Genomic DNA, 13334 nt, shown 5'->3' with positions numbered 1-13334 from the left:
CACTTCAACCTCTTTTAAAATGAATATGCCCTTGACCAATATGGCCGAGTCACGCTTAATTTTCCCTTACTAAAGATGGCCACCCTCTGGGTGTTTTTTTCTCTTTCCCGCCAACGGCTTTTTTGCCCTTCTCCAAAATGGCCGCCTCCGCTTCTTCCCTTTTGCCCAACGACGGCTTTGCCCGTCTAAAACATGGCGACCGATTCCCTCCAAAGAGGCTCCGCCCCCTGGGCCTATTTAAAGCCGCTTGGTTCCAAGATGGCGCCGTCTAGTGGAAACGAAGCAGAGGCTGAGGAGCCAAAGGGAGCTGCCAAGGAGGGTTTGCGGCTGAGGGAGATCCATGCCGGCTGGGTGAGGTCAGTTCCGGGGTGGAGCAGCCCGGAGTGGTGCAATGAAGGGATGAGGGACAAACAAAAGGACCGAAAAAGCCCAAAGGGACGGAGCCAGGACGGCAAAGCCAGGTGGGTGTGGTGGGGACGCCATTATGGGGGGGGCTGCGAGGGAGTTTCTCCTCAGAGAGTGTCAGCGAAGAAGGGGAGATTATGGGCTCAATAATAAATGTTTATTTATAACCCGCCTTCCTTTCAGTACAGGGACTCAAGGCGGCTAAAACTCAGAGGACTAGTAACTTTGGTCCAGGACACACTGCAAAAATAATCCGGTTTGAGACCGCTTTAACTGCCCTGGCTCAATGCTAGAGAATTATGGGATTCACAGTTTTGTGAGACATTTAGCCTTCTCTGTCAAAGAGCCCAATAAACTACAATTCCCAGGATTCCCTAGAGCAGTTAAAGCAGTCTTAAACTGGATTATTTCAGCAGTGTGTTTTGGACATTTGTGCCTTTTTTTAAGTGACAAAGTGGCAGAAAATGGGAAAGATTCTCCACAATATGTAAATATAATAACATCCAAAATCCACTAAACAGGGATACATATTATTATGGGGACTAAAACATACAGAAAGCATGATGCAAGCTTCTTCAGGCAAAAGGTGATGAAGAAGCCAGTGGAGCCTAGAAAGCTTGCACTGTGTATTTTGTGCATTTTGGTTGGCCTTATAAAGATGTCACTGGTGGATTTTGGATGATGTTGTACTTGGCTATGCAGCCATCACGGCTATCCATGGGTTATTCTTATTGTTATCATGTGCCTTCAAGTTGTTGCTAGACTTATGGCGACCCTCTCATGGGATTTTCTTGCCAGGTTTCTTTGGAGGGGGTTTGCCATGGCCATCCTCTGAGGCTGAGAGAGTGTGACTTGCCCAGGGTCACCTAGATATGTTTCCTCAGTGTTCAAATAGTGCAGTTTGACACCGCTTTTAAGTGGTGTAGTTCCATCCTAGGTGGGATTTTTGGGATTTGTAGTTTGGGCAAGGGGTGTATCCACACCATAGTTGTACAGCAAGTTGCATGCTATTTTAACTGACATGACTCTTATCCTGCAGAATCCTGGGATTTGTAGTTTGGTGAGCCACCAGCACGCTTTGGAAGATAACGCTAAAGACCTTGGGTATATCCACACTGCCGGATTAAAGCAGCTTGATGCCCCTTTAACTGCCATAGATCTTGGGTGCATCCAAGATACAGGATTAAAGCAACTTGATGTGGCTTTAACTGCCATAGTTCTTACTGCAGAGAATCCTAGGATTTGTAGTTTGGCAAGCCATATTCAGAGAGCTCAAGTGCTTACTTTCTCTTCTTGTGTGCCTTTGAGTTGTTTCCAATTTATGGCGGCCCTAAGGCGAAGCTATCATGTTGTTTTCTTTTCGGCAAGAGGAGGTTAGCCATTGCTTTTGGGCAAGTATGTGACTTGCCCAAGAGCACTCAGTGGATTTCATGGCTAAGCTGGGAATTGAACTCTGGTCCAAACTAAAAATCCCAGGGTTATGTAGGAGGCAGCCATGGCAATTAAATCAGGGTCAGGCAGCTTTAACTGCAGTATGGATACACCGAAGGTCTTTCGCCTTCTCTGGCAAAGGGGGCTGATGCCTCACCAAACTACAAATCCCAGCATTCTGTCAGATAGACCTATAGTAGTTAAAGTGGGTGCAAAATGCATTATTTCTGCAGTGTACATGAACCCTGTGGCCTCATTTGCACTGCAAAAATAATACAGAACCTCAACTTGGGCTTTAGGAAGGTGGGGAGAGAAGTATGGGGATGTGGTTTTTACAAATGTGTGCTATGGGGAGCTAGAAATGGGGCAGGGATCAAGCAGACTTACTGTAGGCAGTGAGAGTAAGTGAGGGCCAGTGTGGTTTCTTCACTTCTGAAACATGGCAGCCAGTTCCACGCTGCAGAAATAAAGCAGTTTGATGCCACTTTAAACTGCCATGACTCTTATCCTGCGGAATCCTGGGATTTGTAGTTTGGTGAGGTATCCTTGGCAAGAGAGTATGCCATTGCCTTCCTGCTAAGAGAATGTGACTTGCTCAAGGATTTTCATGACCAAGCGGGGATTTGATCCCTGATTTTGTGGAGTCTTAGGCGGCATCCACAGTGCAGAAGTTATCCAGTTTGGCACCATGTTTAACTGCCATGGCTCAAGGCTACGACATTTGGGGAACTGTATGTTGGGGCACCAGAGAATCCAGTTTGACACCACTTTCAAAAAACAAAACAAACAGCTTCATTTATATACCGCTTCATACCAAACTAGCAGTGTCTAAGGATAGAGCCATGCCCACTAAAGTGATGTCAGACTGCTTTATTTCTGCAAGGGTGGGTTCACCCTTGGAAAGATTTGCGAAGAAGGGTTCCCCAGAGATGTGACTGAGAGCATGGAGAAGTTGTTCTCTTTAGCCAAGCTGGAATAGCTGCTAGGGCTGTCTGGGACTTATAGTCTGCAAAGAGGAAGAATTTTTTCCATGTTCTCTAAGCTGCAGAGGAGCTTTGGAAATCCAGAGTGTCATCTGCAAATATCTGCACAGAGGGCAAGTAAAACAGATGTAAAAGGGAGCTTTGCTTTAGAAATTGGAAGGGAAGAGAAAGGAAAGTGGGGTTGGTGGAAGATGAGAAAAGAGTAAATCTTAAATTCTCAGAATAATAAGGCAATAGTCATAATAGGGGCTGGAGTTACTTGACTGTTTCTTCTTTCTTTCTTTCTTTCTTTCTTTCTTTCATTGATTCATCCCTTTAAACTTTATTATTTACATAGTACACATTATATGATTCATCATTTATAATGTGCTTCCCCCACTCCCTTCCCACAGACAGACACTCAGAGGAAATACATTTCATTTAAATTAGCAATCATTTTAGGAGATATGGAAAATGTAATTATATTTTTTACCTCTTCATACCCCATTTTACCTTCTGCTTTCTTAATCACAGTTTCCTCTTTAGCTCTCCATGATTCTTTATTGCTTTCTCCAATATAGTTAAGTCATCTTTCCCTAAGGAAATCAAATAATATTCTTTTATATATTTAAACACATAAGTCTTGTTCCAATTAGAGATTTCTTGCTCCATCCAAAGCCAGTCACTGCGTGGGCGACTTTTAAAATTTGTTTTGTTACATATCTTTGATTTAGCTGGGACTCGAACCCTGGTCTCCAGTTGTAGTCCAACGCTCAAACTGCTATGCCATGCTGGCAAAAGAGGGCTGAAGATCAGTTTGAGAAGGAAAGGAGCGTTTGTCATAGAAACTGAAGGATGCAGAGCAAAAGAGCCAGGCCAGTTAAAGCCGTGTCAAAGTGAATTATTTCTGCACTGTGGATGCAACCATTGGGCTGGCAAATGGTAAATGAACGACAGGGCAGTGGGAATTTTAGGAGAAGACTAGAGAGGCTTGGATGGCAGAAAATGTGGGTGACTCAAGCAGTGAGCAGGTCGAAAAAAATGGGCTGGAGAAGGTGTATTCCTCCACTCCTTCAAGCATGCATACAAAAACCAGGAAAGGAGTCTGCCAGAGGGCAGGGTGGGAAGAAATGCTGGAGTAAGAGAGGTGTGAATGAATAGGGCTTTTGACTTGGACAAAGTTGTGTGGGAAGCAGTTGGCTAGCCAAAGTGAACCTTATGGCATGAAAAGGAAATAGAGAGAGAAAAAGAAATGTAGCAGCACTTTCTAGACTCATTTATATTTTAGGATGACCATTTGTGGATGTCCAGTGGGCTCTTGGTATCTGCTGGGGTTTGCTTCCAGGACCCCCCGTAGATACCAAAATCCACAGATGCTCAATTCTCTTTAAATGCAATGGCATAGTAAAATGGTGCACCTTGTATAAAATGGCACCATCAAGGTTTGCTTTTTGAAATGTATATATTTTTAATATTTTCAAGCCATGGGTGGTTGAATCCGTGGATAAAGAATCGGTAGATATGGAGAGCCAACTGTAAATCCTTCTCTTAACAAGCAAAAACGGAATGATATTGAAGCCTCAGGCCATTAAGAATATTTTTTTGTTTATTTGGAGTATTTATGCCCCGCTCTTCAGCCACAAAGCTCTCAGAATGACTTAAAATTTAGTTACTGTACATATTCATGTATAAGTCTAGAAATTTTAGTCAAAAATTGACCCCTAAAACCTACTTATCCATGGGTCAATGTAAGTACCATACTCTTAACTCTTACAAAAAAAGGAACCAGTCTCTGATGAAAGGCAAGATCTTAATCTTTTTGGAAGCACTGATTCCCCTCTGTTTTCTCATCCATCCAGCCTTTAGTCAAGTGTGAGCACCAACAGTGATGTCTGCTTGAACTTTGTAAGTTGTTTGGCCTCATTTCCCTTTGCTTCATTCTTTACATCCTTTTTTACATGCCCCTAAGTTTTACCCTCGAATTATCCCCGGAACATATCAAAATCCATAACTTTGGCCCCAAAATCTGCCCTTGACTTATACATGAGGTCGACTTATAGTCAAATATATACGGTAGACAGTTCCCTGCCCTCACTCTTACAGTCTAAAAGTCATATTTATATTGTTGTTGGAGTTGGATGGAATGCAATAGGACCCAGAAACAACCCCGAAATCAAACACATAGTTGAGGGCTGCAAACTAGGAGAGGAAATCAGATGTATGTATGTTTATTTACAGTCTTTGACCAAAACTTCTCAGAGTAATAAAAACACTACCAATAAAAGCACTTTTACAAAGAGCTAATAAAAACAAATTAAAACCCAAATGCACATGTATACAGGGAGCAGATGTAATGTACAAATGAGTGAGTTTCCAGGGGATACTCATGAGCCATTACTGTCACTTCAGTCAGCGAACACTTAGTTTATTTCCAAGGAATTCTTGGGTTCCAGGTTTCTTAAATGTGGCAGAGGCTTCTTGAATGGAACAAAGTGGGGTGCTAGAGAGAGGTGAAAGAGGTGGAGCAGGAAAGAAAAGGTTGGAGAGAGGCAGGAGTAGAAGAGGAAAAGATTTGGGTGTGGGAAGGAAGGTGAAAGCTGGGAAGGGATTTAAAGACATAGGTGAGTTTTTGCAACCTTTGGAGAGAAGGGAGGTACCAGCTAATTAGGATTTTTGCAGCCCAATTTTGATCACCATTTCCTTCTCCTCTGCTTCCTTCTCCTGGGTTGTTTTTATGGTGTTACTGGCAGTATATTCTGTCTCTGATGCCTCACAGTCCCTTTAGCTAGCAGGCTCTTGTTTTATGGCTGCCCATGCCTGCCAACCCCAAGGCTAGCAGATAATTTAACATTTCTGCACCATCAGAGAAAACATCACTGCTTTTAAAGGTTTATGGGATGAGTGCAGTTACAGAGCAAAGGAGAGGGTCATATGGGGTTACAGTCTTTCCAGTGAGGGAAAAGGAAGACTGGCAAGCGCACTGATTCCCGGAGATTGGCCAAAAAGCCTGTAAGGCAGGGATGAGAGAAATGCATGGCTTGTCTGAATGTTTTGCCATTAGGGCCTGAGAAATTCTTTGCTTCTGTATATTGACTAGCTGAGGAAGAGCGGATGGGTTATTGAGGGGATGAGATTTAAAGGATGCCCCTGTCCATAATTTGGAGATTACATCTGTTTCTGATTTACTTACCGCCAAAGGTACAGCTGTTCAGACACTTAAGCAAATAATTCAGGGAAACCAAATGAGTCAGGGAAGGACTCTGGTCACAGTAAATTGGATGCAAGAAGCAGTTTTTGTAGTCTTCCAGGGTTATAGTATATGAAGTGGAGAAAGTGGGGAGGAGGAATGTGTTTGTCTGAGAATTATCTTACTGAAATTGAGCAGTTGTTTAAGAACAGCCACAGATGTTTCTTCCTTATATTTCTTCCACATGGAAGACCCTTCCTCAAATAGAGCAGAATTAATCTGCGATATCTAAGGCCACAAGATAGGGTGGTAGCTAGCAACTTACATAGATGGCTTTATAGAGAGATTAAGATAAAACCACAGGGAATAAATCTATCAGTGGCTGTAATTCTGTTGTCACTTAATGGAACTGCCAACTTTAGAAGCAGTATACCTCTAAATGTCCAGTGCTGGGCAGAAAGGCTTTTCTGAGCTTAGCTCAGGCTTTCCCAAGACAATATATTTAGCCACTGTGGGAAAACAGGATACTAGGTTAGATGGGGATTTTAACACATTTTAAACACTGGATTAGATGGGGCTCTAAACCACGGTAGGGTTGTTTTTATTGTCTCTTGTGGAATGTGGAGTATACATCTCATAAACATACCTGTCTCCTCTGTGTGTGTGTGTATAAATGTTCAGATGTGTGTGTGTATGTTTAGGAGGGTTGGAACTCACAAGTGGTATACAAACAGTAACAGCTGTTGTTGAGAGAATGTGCATGATCAAACATTTCCCTAGAGCAATGATGGACACTATTTGGACCAGATGGTCCCCCCTTATTGATTTTGCACCCCACTGGATCTGCAGTGTTCCTTTAAAACAGAGGTGATTGTTACTTCCAGGGAGGTTCACGTCTGTGTATTTTTTAGTCTTAGAAGTGCAGAGGGCCCTGAGCTTATTTTAGTTCAAACCTGTCACTCATTAAGGAGTGGGGGGGGGGTGTTAAGGTTTTTTGGGGAGAAAAAATTAATATGGAGAAGGCTTATATAATCATAGAGTTGGAAGATTCCACAAGGGCCATCCAGTCCAAGCCCTGCCATGCAGGAACTCTCAATCAAAGCATCCCTGACAGATGGCCATCCAGACTCTGTTTAAAGACCTCCAAGGAAGGAGACTCCACTCTGAGAGAATGTGTTCCACTGTTGAACAGCCCTTACTGTCAGGAAGTTGCTCCTAATGTTCAGGCGGAATCTCTTTTTCCTGTACCTTGCATTCATTGTTCCAGGTCAAATTCTCCGGAGCAGCAGAAAACAAGCTTGCTCCATCCTCAAAATGCCACCCCTTCAAATACTTAAGCAGGGCTATCACATTACCTCTTAACATTTTCTTCTCCAGGCTAAACATACCCAGCTCCCTAAGTCTTTACTCATAAGGCATGCTTTCCAGACCCTTCACCATTTTAGACGTTCTCTTCTGGACACGCTCCCATTTGTCAACATCCTTTTTGAAGTGTGGTGCCCATAACTGGACACAGTATTCTAGGTGAGGCCTGATCAAGGCAGAATAGAGTGGGCTTCCTTGTCTGCAATCCTCTTTAAAACAAAGTATTTACTCCACTATTCACGTTGTTTACAAGGAAAACCATGTCCTGGAGACCTCCCAGAAGTACAGTTCCATTATAAAGAGGGTGCATGAGCAATTTGTATATTATTGTTAAGGAAGCCCCATCTGGAGTGGGGAGGGGGTGTTTGTTTGTTTGTTTTCCAATAGGTTAGGATTCCTGTGCCTCTTCCAACTTTTTGAAGTTACAGTACTCGCTTCTTCCATAAGCAACCTTTCCCATTCTCCTGCTCTCCAGATGTTTTGGACTGTAATTGTTGTCTTTATTGGTCATACTGTCTGGGGATGATGATATTTGTAGCTGACTACAGAGAGTTGTTGAGAGAGGCTGTTGCAGAGTGTGCTGTTTGTACGTTGACTTCTCCTGCTGTAGTGGGGAGGATGACATGGCTTCTAAAGTCTGGCCACCAGAAATTTGTGGAATACCATCGTCAAAGGACTAGTTTGTCCCTTTGGCTTCTCGGAGGCATGCCACAGAAGAGGCAGGAGACATTTCATTTCAATAAATGAATGATTCATTGACTTTTAAAAGCCAACTGTATTTTGGCCTGTATATGTTTTTCAAGGCTTTCTTCAGGGGCTACATAAAATCATACAGAGACATAAAATCATACAGAGACATCAGTGATTCCCAAACGCAGGCCTTTCAGGTGTTTTGGACGTTGGCTCCCAGAATCCCAGGTTGTGGCTTCTGGGAGCTGGAGTCCAAAAACCAGGAGGACAAGAGTTTGAGAATCACTTGTTTATATGCAGTAGAAGCATAATTATAACATCATATAAAGGAAGTATAATAATAGTGGAATATAACTATCAGTTTGGGGTGGGAAGTCGGTAGTGTTAGCGTTGCTTGTTTTTGTTTTGTTCTATTATGTAGTTTTTGGATATATGTTTAAGAAGTGTATGTGTTTATGTTTAATAACATTGTTTTTTTAAAAAAGTGCATCAATAATAAAACTGAGAGGTGTTTTTACAATGTAAGAAAGTGTGATGTAGTGGTTTGAGTGTTCGGCTAGGATCCTAGAGATCAGGGTTTCAATCCCAGCTCAGCTATGAAACCCACTGGGTGACCATGGGCAAGTCACACTCTCTCAACCTCTGAGGAAGTCATTGACAACCCCCTTCTAAACATACCTTGCCAAGAAAACCCCATGATAGGTTCACCTTGGGGTTGCCATAAGTCAGAAATGACTTGAAGTTGCACAACAACAGCAGTTACATTTGTACATGGCCTGTGGCCTGTATGTACCTATTTGAAGTTTAATTGCAGACGTCTCTCATCATGTGCTGAACAAAGGGGAGAAATATGTGAATTAAGCTTGTACAATTAACTCCACTTGAATACTATAATTAAACATGAAGCCCATGCCATCATTAAAAATCAGCCTCTGAAACTCCGCATCCCATTCATAACTGGAGAGATCCATTATCAAAGGCATTCACATGGACAGAGCCATGCTTGCTTTGATGGTTTGATGAATAGGTGGTTTTTTGGACTTGCGACCCAACTGCTATTCCTGGGGTTGAGAAGAATTGATTGATATGCTCCCAGAGCTCAGTTATTTGGGTTTCCGGGAATTAATTGATTTTTTAAAAGCTTGATTTCTTTTTTAATAGGTGATATAGAAACAAACATCATCTCAGGAGAGACATTCTTCCCCATCTGTGTGTGTGTGGGAAGGATAGGTCCCTTTTAAAACGAAGTCTATATAAATATTTGTACTGAAATATTCAAAGTATTTTGCATTCTTTGGAACAGGGAGATATTTGATCAGTTGATACAAACCTTAAAAATTGGTCTAAGGATGGGGACCCAGTGTATTCATCCATGAAGGGTAGTTCCAAGATGATGTGAGATCATAGTAACCTTAGGCTCATCATTGCCTCTCAGCCTCACCTACCTTACAAGATTGTTGTGAGGATAAAGCAGCGGGCAAGCTATAAACACTGCCAGGAATTCCCAGGAAGAAAGGTGAGATATAAATCTAACGAATAAAACTGGACTAATTTTTTTTTACCCTATCAGTGAGTTCCATAAGATAATCTTTCACTGTCTGAAGAGGTTCTTTCTTCTCTACTGTATAACTAACCAACAATGTTGAGTGATGCTGGGTGGCATTTTATTATTTATTTGTTCATTAAACCTGTCTTCCTTTCAGTGTAGCGCGAAAATGTGAACTATAATAGGAGTTACCAGCAACAGAAGCTTGAAGCTCAACTGTGATCAACTTTTTGGTCCTGACCCTTTTGCCCTACACACTGCTGTATTGAGGCTCTGCAGTTGAATTTGGCCCTGAGTTGTCCACCTGTTTCAGACTATGCAACTGCTTGACAATTGAGGACTGTTAGAGGGGTCCTGTTCTGTGTCTCACCAAAGGAAACATAGGGGAGGGCCTTCACTGTGGTGACACCCCAGTTGGGGAACAGCCTCCATTTGGAAACTCTATTGGCACCAATGTTGGTATCATTTTGCACCTAGTCAAAATGGAACTTTTCATTAAAGCTTTTGGACCTAATTGATTTTGTCCAAATTCATTTATTTTGATGATAACTGCCTTCAAGTCACCTTGACTCACAGTGATGCTGTGGATGAGAAACCTCTAAGCGCCCCTGTCCTCAACTGCCCTGCTCAGGTCCTGCAGGCTCATGTCCATGGCCTTCCTAATTGACTCTATCCATCTGGTATGCACTCTTCCTCTCTTTCGACTGCCCTCCACCTTTCCTAGCATTATTGTCTTTTTCAGTGAGTCATCTCTTCTGATGATGTGGCTGAAATATGACAAGCTTAATGTAGTCATCTTAGCTACCAGGGAGAGCTCAGATCTGATGTGTTCTAAGACCCATTTGTTTTTCCTTTTGGCCACCCACATCCTCAGCACTCTTCTTAGTTGATTTGCATTCTGTCAGATTTCTTCACTGGCAGCTCTCACATCCATACGTGGTTTCAACCATTTTTAAATTATCTAGTTTTGAACTGAAATTCTATCTTTGTGTAGTCTTTTAAAGTTGTTATTTGTTGTTATGTGCCTTCACCGTGTTTTCTTGGCAAATTTCTTCAGATTATATTGTGTATTTTGGTTGGCCAATAAAGGTATCATTGATGGAGTTTTGGCCCCATACAGACAGGCCAAAATAAAGCTGCTTTGGGTCACTTTGGAGGTATGCTGTTGAAATGATGAATGCGTCCTAAGAGTCTGGAAGCTGTGCCAAAGCTGAGCTCCAGTCCTAAGGACTGCATTGTGGCTTTGGTGCAGCTTCCGGACTCTTAGGACACATGTATCATTTAAAAAGCATACCTCCAAAGTGACCCGAAGCAGCTTTATTTTGGCCTGTCTGTATGGGGCCTGTTTGTATTTGTTAAATGGCCAACATAGCTATCTCTGCATGTTTTCTTCAGAGGAGGTTCACCATTGCCATCCTCTGAGGCTGAGAGAGTGTGATTTGCCCAGAGTCACCAAATGGGTTTCATGGCCAAACAGGGATTTGAACCCTGTTCTCCAGAGTCATAGTTGAACACTCAAACCACTCTGTCTCTCTGTTGTTATTATAATGATTTATATCCTATTTCTCTCCCAGAATTGGGACTCGAGATAGCTTACAATTTTTAAAAAGAACAATATGTGTACAACTAAAATAATGAAAAAATTGAGCATTAAAATGGAATTTGGTTATTTACAATTTTAAAGTGGTTTAAAACTACCTTTTGCAATAAGTTCTTTTGTGTTCTGGGCACTACAATTCAAAAAGGATGTGTACAAGCTAGAGCATGTCCAGAGGAGGGTGATCAAAATTGTGAAAGGTCTGGAAACCATCAAGCCCCATGAGGAGCAGCTTAGGGAGCTGGGTTTGTTTAGCCTGGATAAGAGAAGGTTAAGAGGCGATACAATATTGAAGATGGAGCAAGCTTGTTTTCTGCTGCTCCAGACAATAGGACCCGGAGCAATGGATTCAAACTATAGGAAAAGAGATTCCACCTCAACGTTAGGAAAAACATCCTGATGATAAAAGCTGTTTGACAGTGGAAAACACTCCGTCGGAGAGTGGTGGAATCTCCTTCTTTGGAGATCTTTAAGCAGAGGCTGGATGGTTATCTGTGAGGGATGCTTTGATTATGGCTTCTTGTGTGTCAGAATGGGGTTGATGGCCCTAGAGGTCTCTTCCAACTTTATGTTTCTATGATTTTAAAGTTACTCATTGTATCCTGTAAACTCAACCAATACCGGGTAAGATCTGCCTTGCCACACAAATGGACAGGACAGTTGGTACTGTCTTCTTTTTGTTTTGTCGAGCGTTTTTTGGGGGGGAAACACCCACCACCATCATGACTAAACTACCAAACCTGACCCGCATTAGTAAACTTAGTTGTGTGTTTATTTTAAGGTACCTGCTCCCATGGCGTTTGGGGAAGGAGTCTCTTCAGCACCAGATCAGGATTCTGCTCATGGAGGGCACCTTGAACTTCAGTACAGAGGGCTGAAGTACAGATAGCAGAAGCTAGCTTGGGTGGAGAAAGAGAAGGCCTGCATCCTGTTCCCTAAAGGACTGCTCTGGTGATGACGTACTTGGTAATGTGCCTTTTTATATATATATATATTTATTTTTAAACATGGAACAGCAGAGAAGGTTAAAGAAAGGTTTGATCAAAAGCCAAATGGAAAAAACCAGCAAGCAAGAAGGTAAAGAGTTGGGGAGACGTGTTCTTGCATCACATTACAGCTCAGATGTGACTTGAATATAAAAGAATTTGCTGAACTCAGTGGCCTTAAAATGTATAGTGAGGGAACTTTGGCAGCGGTGGCAAGGAATGTATGAGAAGTGAGCGTCCCACAGCTTCTTTACTGTTGTTGCATGCTTTCAAGTCGACTCCAATTTAAGGTTACTCTGTCTTAGGCCTGATACAGACAGGCCAAAATAAAGCTGCTTCGAGTTACTTGGGGGTATGCTGTTTAAATGATACATGCATTCTAAGAGCCAGAAGCCTCACTAAAGCCACGCTCCAGTCCTAAGGACTGGAGTGCAGCTTTGGTGCAGCTTCCAGACTCTTAGGATGCATGCATCATTGAAACACTATACCTCCAAAGTGACCTGAAGCAGCTTTATTTTGGCCTGTCTGTATAGGGCCTTAGGGCTTTCTTGATAAAATTTATTCAGAGTAGGTTTACCATTGCCTTCCATTGCTCCAACCAATGAATCTCTGAAGAGATGTTATGTAGAAGATGAACTTGTTTTCTGCTGCTGTACAGACTAGAAAATGAACCAACAGATTCCAATTACAAGAAAAGAGATTCCACTTAAATATTAAGAAGAATCTTCTTATCATCAGAGCTGTTGAACAGTGGAGGATTTTAAACAGAGGTTGGGTGGCCATCTGTCAGGAGTGCTTTTGTTGCATTTGGTTGAATGGCACGGTGTTGAACTAGGTGACCCTTGCCAACCCTTACAACTCATGAGCTGAAGAAGTATGACTTGCTCCATGGCACCCTGTAGGTTTCCATTTGAACCTTGGTCTCCCAAAATTCTAGTGCAGCACTCAAACCATCCACATTTCTATACCCCAATATTTTTCATATCCAGTGATACACCCATGCACTACTCCAGAGATCTTGTTCTTTGCTGTGTGGTACTTGGAGCTTTCTCCTTTTGCAGAGACCATGTTTGCATTCCCAGGGCTGAACCAACCCTTTCAGGCCTCCCATTTGTAAAATGAGCAGCTCCTTGGCTGGAAGTGATATTGTATTGTGAGGGTGAAT

General features: G+C 42.4%; 1 protein-coding gene across 8 annotated transcripts in view; it reads left to right on the top strand.

Annotated features, from left to right (window-relative positions):
• The first annotated feature begins 251 nt into the window (after positions 1-251).
• LRRC8A (leucine rich repeat containing 8 VRAC subunit A) overlaps positions 252-13334 on the top strand; it is a 46259-nt gene continuing 33176 nt past the window's right edge. For 3 of the 8 annotated variants that reach the window (XM_042478955.1, XM_042478954.1, XM_042478953.1), the window contains exons 1-2: positions 252-356; positions 11965-12149. The gene's annotated coding sequence lies outside the window, so the exon portion shown is untranslated. Of the gene's footprint in view, positions 462-899; positions 992-3719; positions 3741-4653; positions 4704-9343; positions 9557-11964; positions 12150-13334 lie in introns of those variants that run through there. The other 5 variants (XM_042478950.1, XM_042478949.1, XM_042478948.1 and 2 more) reach the window with 5 other exon arrangements.

This window comes from Sceloporus undulatus, chromosome 7 (genome assembly GCF_019175285.1).
Source record: "Sceloporus undulatus isolate JIND9_A2432 ecotype Alabama chromosome 7, SceUnd_v1.1, whole genome shotgun sequence".
Taxonomy (NCBI): Eukaryota; Metazoa; Chordata; class Lepidosauria; order Squamata; family Phrynosomatidae; genus Sceloporus; species Sceloporus undulatus.
Note: the sequence above shows the minus strand (reverse complement) of the source record. Positions and strands in the feature narration are given on the sequence as shown.